At 42.4% G+C, this 13,688-nt stretch overlaps 1 protein-coding gene across 16 annotated transcripts in view; it reads right to left on the bottom strand.

Annotated features, from left to right (window-relative positions):
- The window catches only part of TFDP2 (transcription factor Dp-2), a 259,198-nt gene that overhangs the window by 131,287 nt on the left and 114,223 nt on the right, over window positions 1–13,688 (bottom strand). For 2 of the 16 annotated variants that reach the window (XM_037909189.2, XM_043522843.1), the window contains exon 1: window positions 5,921–6,041. The exons of the other annotated variants lie outside the window; for them this stretch is intronic. The gene's annotated coding sequence lies outside the window, so the exon portion shown is untranslated. Of the gene's footprint in view, window positions 1–5,920; window positions 6,042–13,688 lie in introns of those variants that run through there. 16 annotated transcript variants of the gene reach the window in all.

Below are 13,688 nucleotides of genomic sequence, written 5' to 3'. Positions count from 1 at the left end.
TATCTTCTCAAAGTGACAGTAGATGATAAAGCTCTAGCACCAGAATCCAAAGCATCAAAAGAAGCTCTAAGAGCATTCTATAAGTGGTCCTCTTATCCCATAAATGAAACTCAGAATAGGACACAGTAGCCTGATATTAGCTATCCTAATACCAGCCAAAGAAAACATCTTCCTCCCTAAGGCACCCAATTTCTTTCCCTCCCTGTCGTAGGGTGTAGAATGTGCTTGGCTTCCACCATACCTGTTGCTCATAGCTGCTACCAAAAAAGAATCTGGAATGGGATGAGTAAGAAAATAAAAACACCTTATGTGGTAACTGGTACAGTTCATCAGCTTTTTCAGATATAGGTTGACAGGAAGCTGGAGTAGCTCAAATAGCTTTTTGTAGGTTGTAAAAGACTATCCAAACTAGGCAAAAATACTCTATTTTCTGAGGGAGCTCCCAAAATATCAGAAACAGGATGTGATGCTTCCTCCACTGTCACAGAAAGTAACGAACAATAAAGGAATATGATCAAGGTTGTGGAACTGGAGAGTATATTCTGAAGATGAAATTATGCCCACATTTTCATTCTGGGAAGAATCTGTCTGAATCACATTCTCTGACTGCTGCTGTTCCATGTGCTCAACTACTTTCTCATCTTCCTTTGATAGGATATCAGCTACTACAGTAGGAGTAGCAGATTCATCTGCAGCTACTGGATCCCAGAGGTCTTGATCTGATTTTTGGAAGCAGGCACACTTCTATATCAGCGATACTGGGGAGATCCCATAAATTCCTTACATGGGGGCTAATATGGCTATGGAGCCTGTCAGAACCCCAGTCTGGAAACATGCCCATAGGATGAGGAGATCCAAAAGATCCATGAGGTGGAATAAATCCTGACTTAAGTGGTTGAAACTTAGGCTCTTTGGGTTGTTCGGATCCTCTTCGGATTGCAGATCCGATCTCAGATCCATAACAGATTTTTTTGTTTTTTGACAGCAACAGAACCTGAGAACAAGTCAGTCCTAAGGGAGGAAAAGATTTGCTCAGGGATCCCTTTGGAATCTTGGGAAGAGGCAACAACTATGGAGAAAAAAAGACAAAATGTCCTCTGACCTGCCCCTCTTCTCAGGAGTAGAGGCCCAAGAAATAACTATCAGAACCTCTCTCTCTTCCCCCCTCCTAACCCCCCCACAAGAGAGAGCCTCCGGATCCAAATGAGAAGACTCATTTCCCTGTGGTAGACATTGATAAGCCTTTATCAGTTCTGATATTGATGCTAAAACCAATACTACTGTCTGTGCCAGTCTCATGCCTTTAGACATCTTTGGCTCCAAGAAAATCCTAGTATTTGCAACTTCAGCTGTTAGGCAAGGTTTGCCTTGTGGAAACAATCCTGACTTTTGTCTAGGAACAGAGGAGAACAGATCCCAGTCCCATGGATCCAATGAATCACCTGTACGAGATCTGGCCCTAACAGTGGTTGTCTTAGCAGCAGCCTTCTTCCTCACAACCACAACTGATACCGTAGGAGCCTCGAGCAGATCTAATGCTCAGACTGCCAGAGCACACAGAGGTAATTCTGGTACCAATTCCAGTTGTCTGAGGCACCTTAATCTGGTCAGATGCTTAAAATGGAGCAGATACAACTATTTTTTCTTCATGCTCCAACTTCTCAAATCTGAGAGGCTTATCTAATAGGTCTTCCTGAAATAAAAGTGTGCGAAGTCTGTTCTGTCTCTCCTTACATGCTCTAGATATAAACGTAGAGTAGATAGCCTTTGCCAAGACATGTTAGTTACTTCACATCATTGTCCAAAGTTGGAAAACTGCCAGACAGGAAAGCACATCTTAAAATCCACTTTCTTCTTTTTTAGATCAGTCATCCTGCATGGAACCAAGCCTTAACCCTATACTAAAAATAACTATAACTCCTCACTCTAACACTATCAGTTATCAGTAAAACTATAATAGAAGAACAACTATACTTAAAAAAACAACAACCTATCAAAGCACCAGAGGAAAAAAGCTCCAGGTCCATCAGACCCAGTGAGGTTAATTTACATCTGGTGTTGCAGTTACCATGTTTCCTTTTATAGCCTCACCCTCAGAACATCTGAATGCTAAGGGGTAGGAGAGGGCACACAAGTGCTCCTCTGCCAGGCATTGCTTGGAGAAGCTTCCATCATGTAGATTGCATTAGTGGCACACTCTCACAAGCAGGAATACGAAGAGCCTATATATAATGTATTCTTCCTCTCATGGAATAAACTACGGAGTACTGAACGTTACCAGAAATAAGTATTGAGCTCCCACATATAGGCGACTACTACCCTGAGTCACCTATGAAAATTTTCAAGAATTTTTATAAAGAAATAGTTCTAAAATTGGAGGCTACTACAAAGAAAAAATTCAAACTGATTACAGATTACTACTGACACATAGCAAGACTAATAAAAATATAAAATTGATTTTAAAAATTTACAAAATTAGATTTAAATTAGATATTTATTTAAAAATAGTTTGTTTTTTTAAATAAACCTGTTTAAAATTAAATTTGAAATTGATAACATGTTAAGGCCTAATTTTACTATAATCTAATACTAAATTATATACAAAAAATATTTAGGAGTATGTATTTGCTGCCAAGTTTTAAAGAAAGTCAAAACCACTGAACTGGTGAAAATCACCACCTAAGCACCTGGAACCAGAGGTTGCTGAAATGCTAAACTAGCTTTGGACAGCAGTAGCCTCTTCTGCAGGTAGAGAGAGAATATTTTTTGCAATAGAGCTTATTCAATTCGGTGACTAGTTCGTTCAAAGTTGAGACACTGATTGGGAGTTGACAAAAGCAGGAAAGCTTTTCTTCTTCTTCCAGTCTAGATGTGAGACAGCGAGATCTACTAGTTCTAAATTGAAGAACACAGTGACAAGAAAAAATCAGTTCAATTCATCACCTACACATACTTCTTTTGTTTAATCAATCAGTTTTAAATGTAAAACCTCTTTTGATAAACTGTTTGATAAACATTTTCATATTATCTAGTAAAGTTAAGGTAATTTTATTTAATAAATTCAAATGCTGCTTTTATGCATGTAATTGAATTTGAATTTCCATCCAAATAGAACCTGAAACAAAGCCACCAAGGAGTGGGAGAGCAGTACAGAGCACCAGCTGCCCAGTCTCAGTAGCTCCCCTCACTTACGCTCCTATCTCTCTGCTCCCCCCCCCCCGTCACAGCAAATTTCCACCCCTCACCCTCTCTCCTTCCATGATGGAGAAAGGAGGGGGCTGGTCCCCCTGGCCTCACTTCATTACACCCCTGGACCTACCTGGGTTCTGGAGTCTACGCTGGTGACTAGGAGGGTAAGTTGTAGAACACCCTAAGGCACTGTGGTCTAACTCTGCTGGTATGACTCTGCTGGTATGAACTAAAAGGTACCTAGTCACCCCAGCCTGTGGCTTGCGGTGACAAATCCAGTCCAAAACCCACAGGAAACCTCTGTTGCTTCACTTCTGAGACCTTGACTGTGCAGTCTGTGCATGTGACTCAGTGCCAGTGGAGAAGAATGTTTATACAAGTGTGTGTGAGCTTGCTGTGACCCAAGGACCTCTTGATGCCAACTGGCAGAAGGCACAAGTATGCATAAAGGTTACAGGGATCCCCTGGGTCCGGTATTTACATACTAGTTCACCAAAAAGTGTCATGTAAAGTCTCTACTGAAAGCCTGTGTCACACTGGTGGTCATAATCTTGTAAAAATGTATTTGTGGATAATATATAATGATATGTATACACTGGAAATCATGTTCTTAAAGCCTTGAAGTGAAAGGCAGGTCACCCAGAGTAACATGTCTTAAAACAGGTTCCACCAGACAGGAGAAGGGAGACACACTTATCTCCCTGGCTGACCACCGTGCATGTCTTATGAGGGAAGTCTATGTGCATTCTGAGTCAAATGCTAACAAAGAGACTGCGGGGACTTCAGGACGAGAAATTAACAGGAACAATGAACAAAGAGAGGAAGAACAAAGGACTGGTCTAATATAGCTAGGGGTGCAGAGAGATGCCCATGCATCCTTCATCTGGGAAGACAAGCTGCCAGCGGGCTTGGTCTTATGAAAGGAAGGTCTCAGCCATGCTGGTTGAAAAACCTCTTTGAAAAGAACTTCATGTAAACAGTACCTTATTAGACAAGAGGGCATTTTGTTAGTTTAGTAAAGTAATAGGATGCATGTTATTTTATATATAACCCATTGTTTCTGCAGGACAAGGAGGAGAAAGACACTGGCCTAACAGCCCCCACCCCACCCCTGAATTTTGATCATAGGTGGGCTGGGGAAAAAAAAACAACAAAACACCAACACACAACGGGTGGGTCACCTTAGTGAAAAGGCTGGGGACACTAATCAAGTGTATTGAACTTGCCTACTAAAAATTATGTTTTTCTTAACTGAACAGATTATGTAACAGTTAATTTATGTTGCATTTTTGATAGTTGTGCAAATTATCTATTACATAATTTATGGTTGACAAGTCAGCTGTTTTCCTTAGCAATACTACAAGCACAATGCCTCTTTGCAAACAAAGGATTTAGTCTAAAATTATGGTGTTGATTACAGGTAAAATATCACACAAGTGCAAGGCACCAATCTGCACAATATCTCAAAAATAGCTTAATAAAAGTGGCGATTTATTTTTTTCCCCCCCCCCAACATACAGAGTACCAGTAATTTGGAGTCAGGCAAGCTGAGATAGACATTTGGAGACAGCATCCCACAAATGTAAAATAGAGGTCTTGAAAGCTGAAGAGAGCAGAGAACAAGAAGTGCAAGAAACTTTGTCAGATGTTTGAGGAAACAGAGGAGCAACTTCATAGACAGACCGAACATTGTAAAGCTTACTGAAGCTCTGTTCAGCAAATCTGCCATCAAAAGCCCCTGATAATGTACCCTAAAGGAGTATTTACAGTGCAACCTGAAAAATGTTAGAATCATACCAAGTTAGAGCCATCTACAGAAATTCTATTTTCCAAGAATATTTGAAAATTACATAAGAGAAAATAAAGATAAGCTAAAGATTTGGGATCGAATCACTATTGTCACATGAGACCACAGATGCAGAAAATCAACATTCGCTGATTTCAGCAAACCACAATGGAAACACGAATTGAAATTAAGGGTACTTCTGTTGAATTGTGGGGCATTGGACTCTGAACTTTAAGACTATTAGCCAAGCAACATGGGAAACACTGGATAAATACAAAGTTTCCTTTGACCAGATCACTGCAGTTGTATCAGACAACACAACATATATGAAAAAGGCCAGGAAGCAGAGCAGAGCATGAAAGCGCATGCGACATGTGTTGTTCACCTAAACCTGGTTGGTGACATGTGGCATAAAAACCTTGAAAAAGGAAATGACGTGGTTGTCGTGAAACAAACATTTACAGCCTTCCCTGCATGTAAAGCTTGCTTCTGTATGCACCAAGAAGATGAAGGAAATAGTCCAGTTATAACGTGCTGAAACAGTAGGTTTAACATTGTGTTTCCACTTAGCTCTCACAGAGAACTACATTTCCTTTTTCAAAGAAGAGAGCAATCACTCAAGCAGGTTGTGCGTTGCAGATGTCATCTATTTATTCCAGTTACTAGAAGTCCTTAAACAGCTGAATATCTTGCAAAGGTATGAACCACCTACCATTCATACCTTGACAAAATATGAAGAACCTGTGATATGCACATGCATGTGAGTGAAGAGCAGTGCCAACGAAGGTGAGCATGTAGCGGGCAAAGAAGCACTCCGTAATAGTGCTGAAAAAATTGAAAGATACATGCAGTGAAACTCTACTGCCGCATTTAGTTAGCCTGCAGCAACATTTTTCAATGCTTGTCTAGTATGTGACACAAATCAAACAAAATATCTCATCATACCTGAGAGAGAAGTGTCTGACGCTAATACACTTTTTGAAGATAGTAGCGTAGCACTGCATGAATACCATGCTTACTTCAAAATTGTCCAGAAAATGCGAAGTAACAACTTTTCAGTTTTGGAGAAATCTGAAACGAGATTGCAAACACTTGCCGTGATTGCTCTCTCTTGTTTGACTATGTCAGTAAATAGTGCTGATGCAGAAAAATCATTTTCTGCATACAAAAATGTACTTCAGGATGACCAGTGTTCCACCAAGGTATAAAACAAACATCTTATACCAGAATAAACTTAAATATACAACTGTACCATGCACCACATGCCTGTCATTTCCTCTAGTTCTATTTTTAAAAGGGTGTCACTTCATTTCACATCATTATTGTTAAGACCAAATTAAAATAATAAATAATAAAAAGATTCCTTTGCATCTCACCTGTGCTTGTAGAGGGAAGGGATTTATGTATATTTTATTTAAGGAAGTACAGATATTTGAATTTTCATAACTGTGACTTTACACATCATTTCTCCTAAACCCATTCATTTTGAGTAAATTTATCATGACTGTTCTGGAATTTTTGATAAAAAATGCCATGACAAATCTGCAGCCCTAGAGATGATGGATCAAACTCAAGTTGGCTATAATTCTGTCCACTCTAAATTTATTGCTGGGATGATTTTAAGAAACCATACAAGTGAATTAATGAACACTATTCCTGCTACATCTTAAATACTATCCAGTCAAAACTGCCCCCCCATCCCCCAAAATCTAATTTTTGTGACAAAAATCTAAGACCATCAGAAGCATTTCCTAGATTATAGTAGCACTATAGCTCTGCTATAGTTAAGGTTAGGACCAAAATCCTGTATAAAGCTCAGTTGTTCTAAGTGCTCTAAAACCCATACGGTTAATCAGATGCCCTTGAAATTTGGTTCACCACATGGGGTCGTGTGGTATGGCCAGTGATCCAAATTTGAGGCCTTTTGACCAATGGTTCACAAGATACAGTCCCCAATTGGGGAGGTGGGGTAGGGTGACCAGATGTCCCAATTTTATAGGGACAGTCCCAATATTTGGGGCTTTTGCTTATATAGGCACCTATTACATTCCACCCCCGTCCCGATTTTTCACACTTGGTATCCGGTCACCTGGGGGGGGGGGGGGGGAGAGGAAGGAGGGGGAAGCAGATTTTCTTAAAGTTGACACATTCTGGATATGTTTTTTTGCTCACAAATAGAGATCAAACCAGCGCTCAGATCATCGCACCAGAATCACCACAACTGAGTACATGGCACCCACCAGCGCTTTGGCGGGGGATATCAAATTAAAATGTTAATTGAAAGAGCGTTTGCTTCTCCAGTTATGTACTCTAAGGGTATGTCTTCACTAGCAATGTTAAAGTGCTGCCATGGCAGCGCTTTAACGTGGCTGTGCAGTCGCGGCACTAGAGCTGGGGGAGAGCTCTTCCATCTCTGTAAAAAAGCCCACCCCCATGAGGGGAGTAGCTACCAGCACGAGTGCGCGGCTCCCAGTGCTGGTGCACTGTCTACATTGCCGCTTTACAGCGCTGAAACTTGCAGTGCTCAGGGGGGTGTTTTTTCAGACCCCTGAGCGAGAAAGTTGCAGCGCTGTAAAGTAGCAGTGTAGACAAGACCTTGGGCTTACATGCCTAATCAATTACACTGAGCATGTGTGGAGAGAGAAGCTAACTGAGGATATGTTATAGTCATTGGATCAAAGCACCACCCCAGGCACTCCGAATTCAAAACCAACCTAGGGCAGAAATCTGAAGTTAGAAAAAGCAGGCATAATGCTCCAATCTGACTCTGCCAAATGGCTGTTTTTTTAAATTAATTTATTTTAGGGAAATTTAATCTGAATAGCAGATGAGTATTCAGAAGGCACTGGAACTACTTTTTGAAAAGAAAAACTATACAAGCAAATACTTGCTGGGCGGAGAGGGTGGAAGGATGGGTGAGAAAGGGGGGGAAGGGAGTTGAGGAATGAGGTGATGGGGAGGGGATGGTGACATGGGGCAGTGGGAAGGAATGGGTGGGATATGGGGAGGAGAACAGGGGCAGGGGCACCTGTCAACCCACATTCCCCTCCTGTGTGCCACAATCTGGGAGCCTCCAGCTCATCTACCGGGGTGTAATTCCCTTCCCAGCCCCCGATGTGAGACAGATTTGGGGGTGGGGGGGTGTTCTTGTGCCTATCTCCCTACAACATGTGTATACCAGGCTCTGAGATTGCCACAGATGAGCAGGGTATCTAATCAGCTTTTCCCTGCGGCCCCCAGCCCAGTCATGTGAGCCAGGTTCTGGAAGAGGCTTGCACTTCTCGGGTGTCTGATGCCCACTCTCTGCCCCACTGTGTGTTCACCAAGATCTCAGGGACCCTGCCCATCTATGTGGGACTGACCCCAAACCCCTGACCCCCATGTGAGCTAGGTTGGGAGGATTGGCTTTCTGGGGGTGTCTCTCTCTCCCCTCCTCCCCCATGTGAGTCAGATCCACTGATGTGGAGCAGTTCACACATCTTGGAGCTATAATTTCAGGCTGCCTTTAGTTCCATGGGGTATTCTCTTTCAGATGAGAACATCTCATTGAGATGAATGCGCCACTTTACACTTCTGAGTATGCTATGCTACTGATGGATGTGCAGATCCCCTCTCCTCCATTCTCCCTCTAATTTCATACACATAATGGCATTCCAGCTCCGCTTTAGCTAAGGTTGGGAACCTCTTCCTGTTTAAAGGATGACACTTCTTCAGGCTCTAAAATCTGTGCGCTTATACAGATTGTTTTGAAATCTTCTGTGCCTTATTGGAGTGTATGGTAGGGTTAGTGATCCAAACGTGGGGTCATTTGAGCAAGTGGTTCCCAAGATACAGCCACCAGGAGAAAATGAAATACTTTATTTTTGTTTAAGTTTCACAAATATGAGCAACTTTGAAGTTTGAAACCATCCTGGGCAGAAATCTGAGAATGAACTGTAAAAATCTGCCTCTGTCAAGATTTTTTTGGAGGCGGGTATGGTGGGTTGTGTTTTTAAAGGACCATAATGTGAGTACAGCAGAATATTCAGAATGAATTGAAACTATTTTTGAAAAAAAATAAATAAATTACACATTCAAATACTTACTGGGAGGGGATGGGTGATTAGGAGCGCAAGAGTACTCCTCACATTTATTATGTGCAAGCAGAATAAAGTCCAGACTGGTAATTATATATAGTTGGTGCTTTAATAGGGCCAATTAAAAATAATTATCAGCGAAATCAATTGGAAGGAAGAATTTAATAAAGAAATGTGAATGATAAATTGTGAATCATTTAAAAACATCTTCCTAGAGGCCAAAAAAAAGCCATAATCCCACAACTGAGGAAGGCAGCCATAATGGTTAAAAAACATACCTGGTTTAGAGGGGAAGTGAAGACAGCTATAAATTTTTTTTAAAATAATGTGTAACAAATGGAAGAAAGGGGAAGTTGATAGTAATATAGAAGCCAGAAGTTAGGAATTGTAGAAAATTGATATGGGAAGTCAAAGGACACGAGGAAAGCAGAGTTAAGGAGAATGAAAAGTTTTTCAAATATATTCAGAACAAAAAGAATTCTGGCATGTCCAATACAACATAGCAATGGCAGCATTATCAATAATAATCCAGAAAAGGCAAACATGTTCAATAAATTTCTGTTCTGTATTTGGCAAAAAAACCAAACATGATATAGTCTCACCATATGGTGATAACACTATTTCCATTCCACTAGTATCTCTAGAGGATACAAAACAGAGGCTACTGAAGTTAGACATTTTTAAATCAGCACACCCAAATAACTTGCATTCAAGCGTTTATAAAGAGCTGGTTGAGGAGCTCACTGGACCATGCTGATGCTGATTTTTAAAAATCTTGGAGTGCTAAGAAAGCTCCAGAAGACTGGTAGAAAGCTAACATGCCAATGTTTGAAAAGGGTAAACAGGATGATCCAGGTAATTACAGGCCTGTCAGGCTGACATGGATCCCAGGCAAGATAATGGATTAAAAAAACAAAACACAAACACCCTAGAACGATATAGAATTAACATAACATACATTAAATGGATTAAAAGTTGGCTAATGGATAGGTCTCAAAATATAACTGTCAATGGGAAATCATCATAGAGTGGGTGTGTTTCCAGTTGGGTCCTGCAGGGATCAGTTCTTGGCCCTCGCTATTTAACATTGTTATCAATGACCTGGAAGAAAACACAAAATCATCACTGATAAAGTCTGCGAATGACAACATTTGGAGGAGTGATAAATAATGAAGAAGACAGGTCACTGATTCAAAGCCATCTGGATCTCTTGGTAAACAGGGTGCAAGCAACAATATGCATTTTAATATGGCTAAATGTAAACATATGCATCTTGGAACAAAGAATGTAGGCCATACTCACACGATGGGGCAATCTACTGTTGGAAGCAGTGATTCTGAAAGAGATTTGGGGGTTGTGGTGGATAATCAGCTGACCACGAGCTCCCAACGTGATACTGCGGCCAAAAGAGCTAATACAATCCTGGGATGCGTAAACAGGGGAATCTCAAGGAGGAGCAGATATGTTATTTTACCTCTGTATTTGGCACTGGTGTGACTACTGCTGAAATACTGTCAAGGAGGATGTTGATAAATTGGAGAGGACTCAGAAGAGCCACAAGAATGATTAAAGGATTAGAAAACACGCCTTATGATGACAGACTCCAAGAGTTCAATCTATTTGCCTTAACACAGAAGGTTAAGTGGTGACTTGATTACAGTCTATAATTATTTAATAATGAGCTCTTCAATCTAGCAGAAAAAAGGTACAACATGATTCAATGCTGGAATTTGAAGCTAGACAAATTTAGACTTGAAATAAGGTGTACATTTTGAACAATGAGAAAAATTAGTCATTGGAACAAGTTACTAAGGCTCCACCAATGACCATTTTAAAAACAAGAGTAAATGTTTTTCTAAAAGATATGCTCTAGGACAGGGGTTCTCAACCTTTGTCTTTCTGAGGCCTACCCCAACGTTCTATAAAAACTCCACTGCCCACCTGTGCCACAACTGTTTTTCTGCATATAAATGCCAGAGCCCAGTGTTAAGGGGTAGCAAGCAGGGCAATTACCTGGGGTCCCATGCCACAGGGGGCCCCGTGCAGCTAAGTTGCTCAGATTTTGGCTTCAGCCTTGGGTGATGGTGCTCTGGGCCCCAGGTTTCAGCACTGCACGGCATGGCTTTAGCTTTCTGCCCTGGGCCCCAGAGAGTCTAACATCAGCACTGCTTATTTGACTCCCTGAGACCTGCTCATGGCCCCCCCCAGGGGCCCCCAGACCCCTGGTTGAGAACTGCTGCTCTAGGAATTATTTTGAGAAAGTGCTATGGCCTGTGTTACTCAGGAGATCAGACTACATGATCGCAATGGTCCCTTCTGGCCATGGAATTTATGTATCTATGAGTAGGTGGGGTTTGGGGTATTAGGGAGAGGGAGATAAATGGGAATGGTTGGTATGGGGAGGAGGATAGGGATTAGGGAAGTGGTGGGAGAATGTGAGGGGCAGATGAAGTTAGGGGTTTATAGAGGGCTGGTCAGCCCTGAATTATCCCCTTCTGTGTGTGCTGGGATCTGGGGGAGCCCTACCCCTCCCTCTACAGGGTTCTGAGCTCTACGCCTTATGTTTCTTGGTATCTGGGGCACCTTGCTCTCCTGGGGGATGTGAAGCCCCTCTCCCTGCTCCTCCATATGAGCTGGGATCTTGGGGGGAGAAAGGACCTGATGATAAGAAGCTAGATTGTCGGGCTCAACGGGTAGTGATCAATGGCTCCATGTCTAGTTGGCAGCCGGTGTCAAGTGGAGTGCCCCAGGGGTCGGTCTTGTTCAATATCTTCATAAATGATCTGGAGGATGGTGTGGATTGCACTCTCAGCAAATTTGCAGATGATACTAAACTGGGAGGAGTGGTAGATACGCTGGAGGGCAGGGATAGGATACAGAGGGACCTAGACAAATTGGAGGATTGGGCCAAAAGAAACCTGATGCGGTTCAATAAGGATAAGTGCAGGGTCCTGCACTTTGGACGGAAGAACCCAATGCACAGCTACAGACTAGGGACCGAATGGCTAGGCAGCAGTTCTGCGGAAAAGGACCTAGGGGTTACAGTGGACGAGAAGCTGGATATGAGTCAGCAGTGTGCCCTTGTTGCCAAGAAGGCCAATGGCATTTTGGGATGTATAAGTAGGGGCATAGTGAGCAGATCGAGGGACGTGATCGTTCCCCTCTATTCGACATTGGTGAGGCCTCATCTGGAGTACTGTGTCCAGTTTTGGGCCCCACACTACAAGAAGGACCTGGATAAATTGGAGAGAGTCCAGCGAAGGGCAACAAAAATGATTAGGGGTCTGGAACACATGACTTATGAGGAGAGGCTGAGGGAACTGGGATTGTTTAGTCTGCGGAAGAGAAGAATGAGGGGGGATTTGATAGCTGCTTTCAACTACCTGAGAGGTGGTTCCAGAGAGGATGGTTCTAGACTATTCTCAGTGGTAGAAGAGGACAGGACAAGGAGTAATGGTCTCAAGTTGCAGTGGGGGAGGTTTAGGTTGGATATTAGGAAAAACTTTTTCACTAAGAGGGTGGTGAAACACTGGAATGCGTTATCTAGGGAGGTGGTAGAATCTCCTTCCTTGGAAGTTTTTAAGGTCAGGCTTGACAAAGCCTTGGCTGGGATGATTTGATTGGGGATTGGTCCTGCTTTGAGCAGGGGGTTGGACTAGATGACCTCCTGAGGTCCCTTCCAACCCTGATATTCTATGATTCTATGATAACAAAAAATTAAACATCTGTAATCCAGAAAATGAATAGATAATATGCACACCAACCTTGCGTGTTGTGTGGGTCCTGGCCACTGTGTGTGGAGAAGGGGCTTGGTGTGGAGGAGGAGCAGACTGGGTGGACAGTGGGCATGCCTTGGGAAGCCTGGCTGAAGCAGAGGCAGCAGTCCAAGCTGGGGGTGGGTACTGGGAATGATGGGCCCAGCTCAGGCTACATAACCAAGATAGCATGCGGCCCTCCAGTAAGCTGCTGCCTGTGATGTGTACGAAGCAGCATACACATATAGCAAAGTAGACAGCAAAGAACAACAACTTCCATGTCAATGGCTCCTACAGAGCAAACTAACGGCTTAATAGAATGAGAGGGGGAGCTGGACATTTTGGTGGAGGGGGGGTACATGTTTCGGGGAATTGTGGGGCAAGGGGTAAAAGGAGACATATACCAGTCTTCTCGCTCATGCTTAAAAAGACTGTAATCACCACGTAATAAAAAACTGTCAAGTTTTGGGACACAGACCATGGATGAGATTTCTCTCGCTGGCCCTCTTAGCAACTGTATATTGCAAACATTTCAAAAGCACAATCATATCCCCATTCTACTATCACAAAAAGTAAAGGGGGAGGAAAGGAGCATTTAGGAATCACACAGCAACTGTATGGCTTCGTGGAATGACCCCTGGACTGGGACTATTCTTAGCTATGCCACTGGCTGGGCAAGTCACATCACCTCTATTTGCCTCAGTTTCACTTCTGTAAAATGGGGATGATGATGTACAATTCTTTGAGATTTACTGATGAAAAGCACTATATAAAAACTAGGTCTTTTGATTATTACCTAGCCACTGTAACATATCAACTGCAAACCTAGGCGAGAAGCACAACTGCCAAAATGACCTTTGACTCCCACCAACACACGTTTCT

The sequence above is a fragment of the Chelonia mydas genome, chromosome 9 (assembly GCF_015237465.2).
Source record: "Chelonia mydas isolate rCheMyd1 chromosome 9, rCheMyd1.pri.v2, whole genome shotgun sequence".
Lineage (NCBI taxonomy): Eukaryota > Metazoa > Chordata > Testudines > Cheloniidae > Chelonia > Chelonia mydas.
Note: the sequence above shows the minus strand (reverse complement) of the source record. Positions and strands in the feature narration are given on the sequence as shown.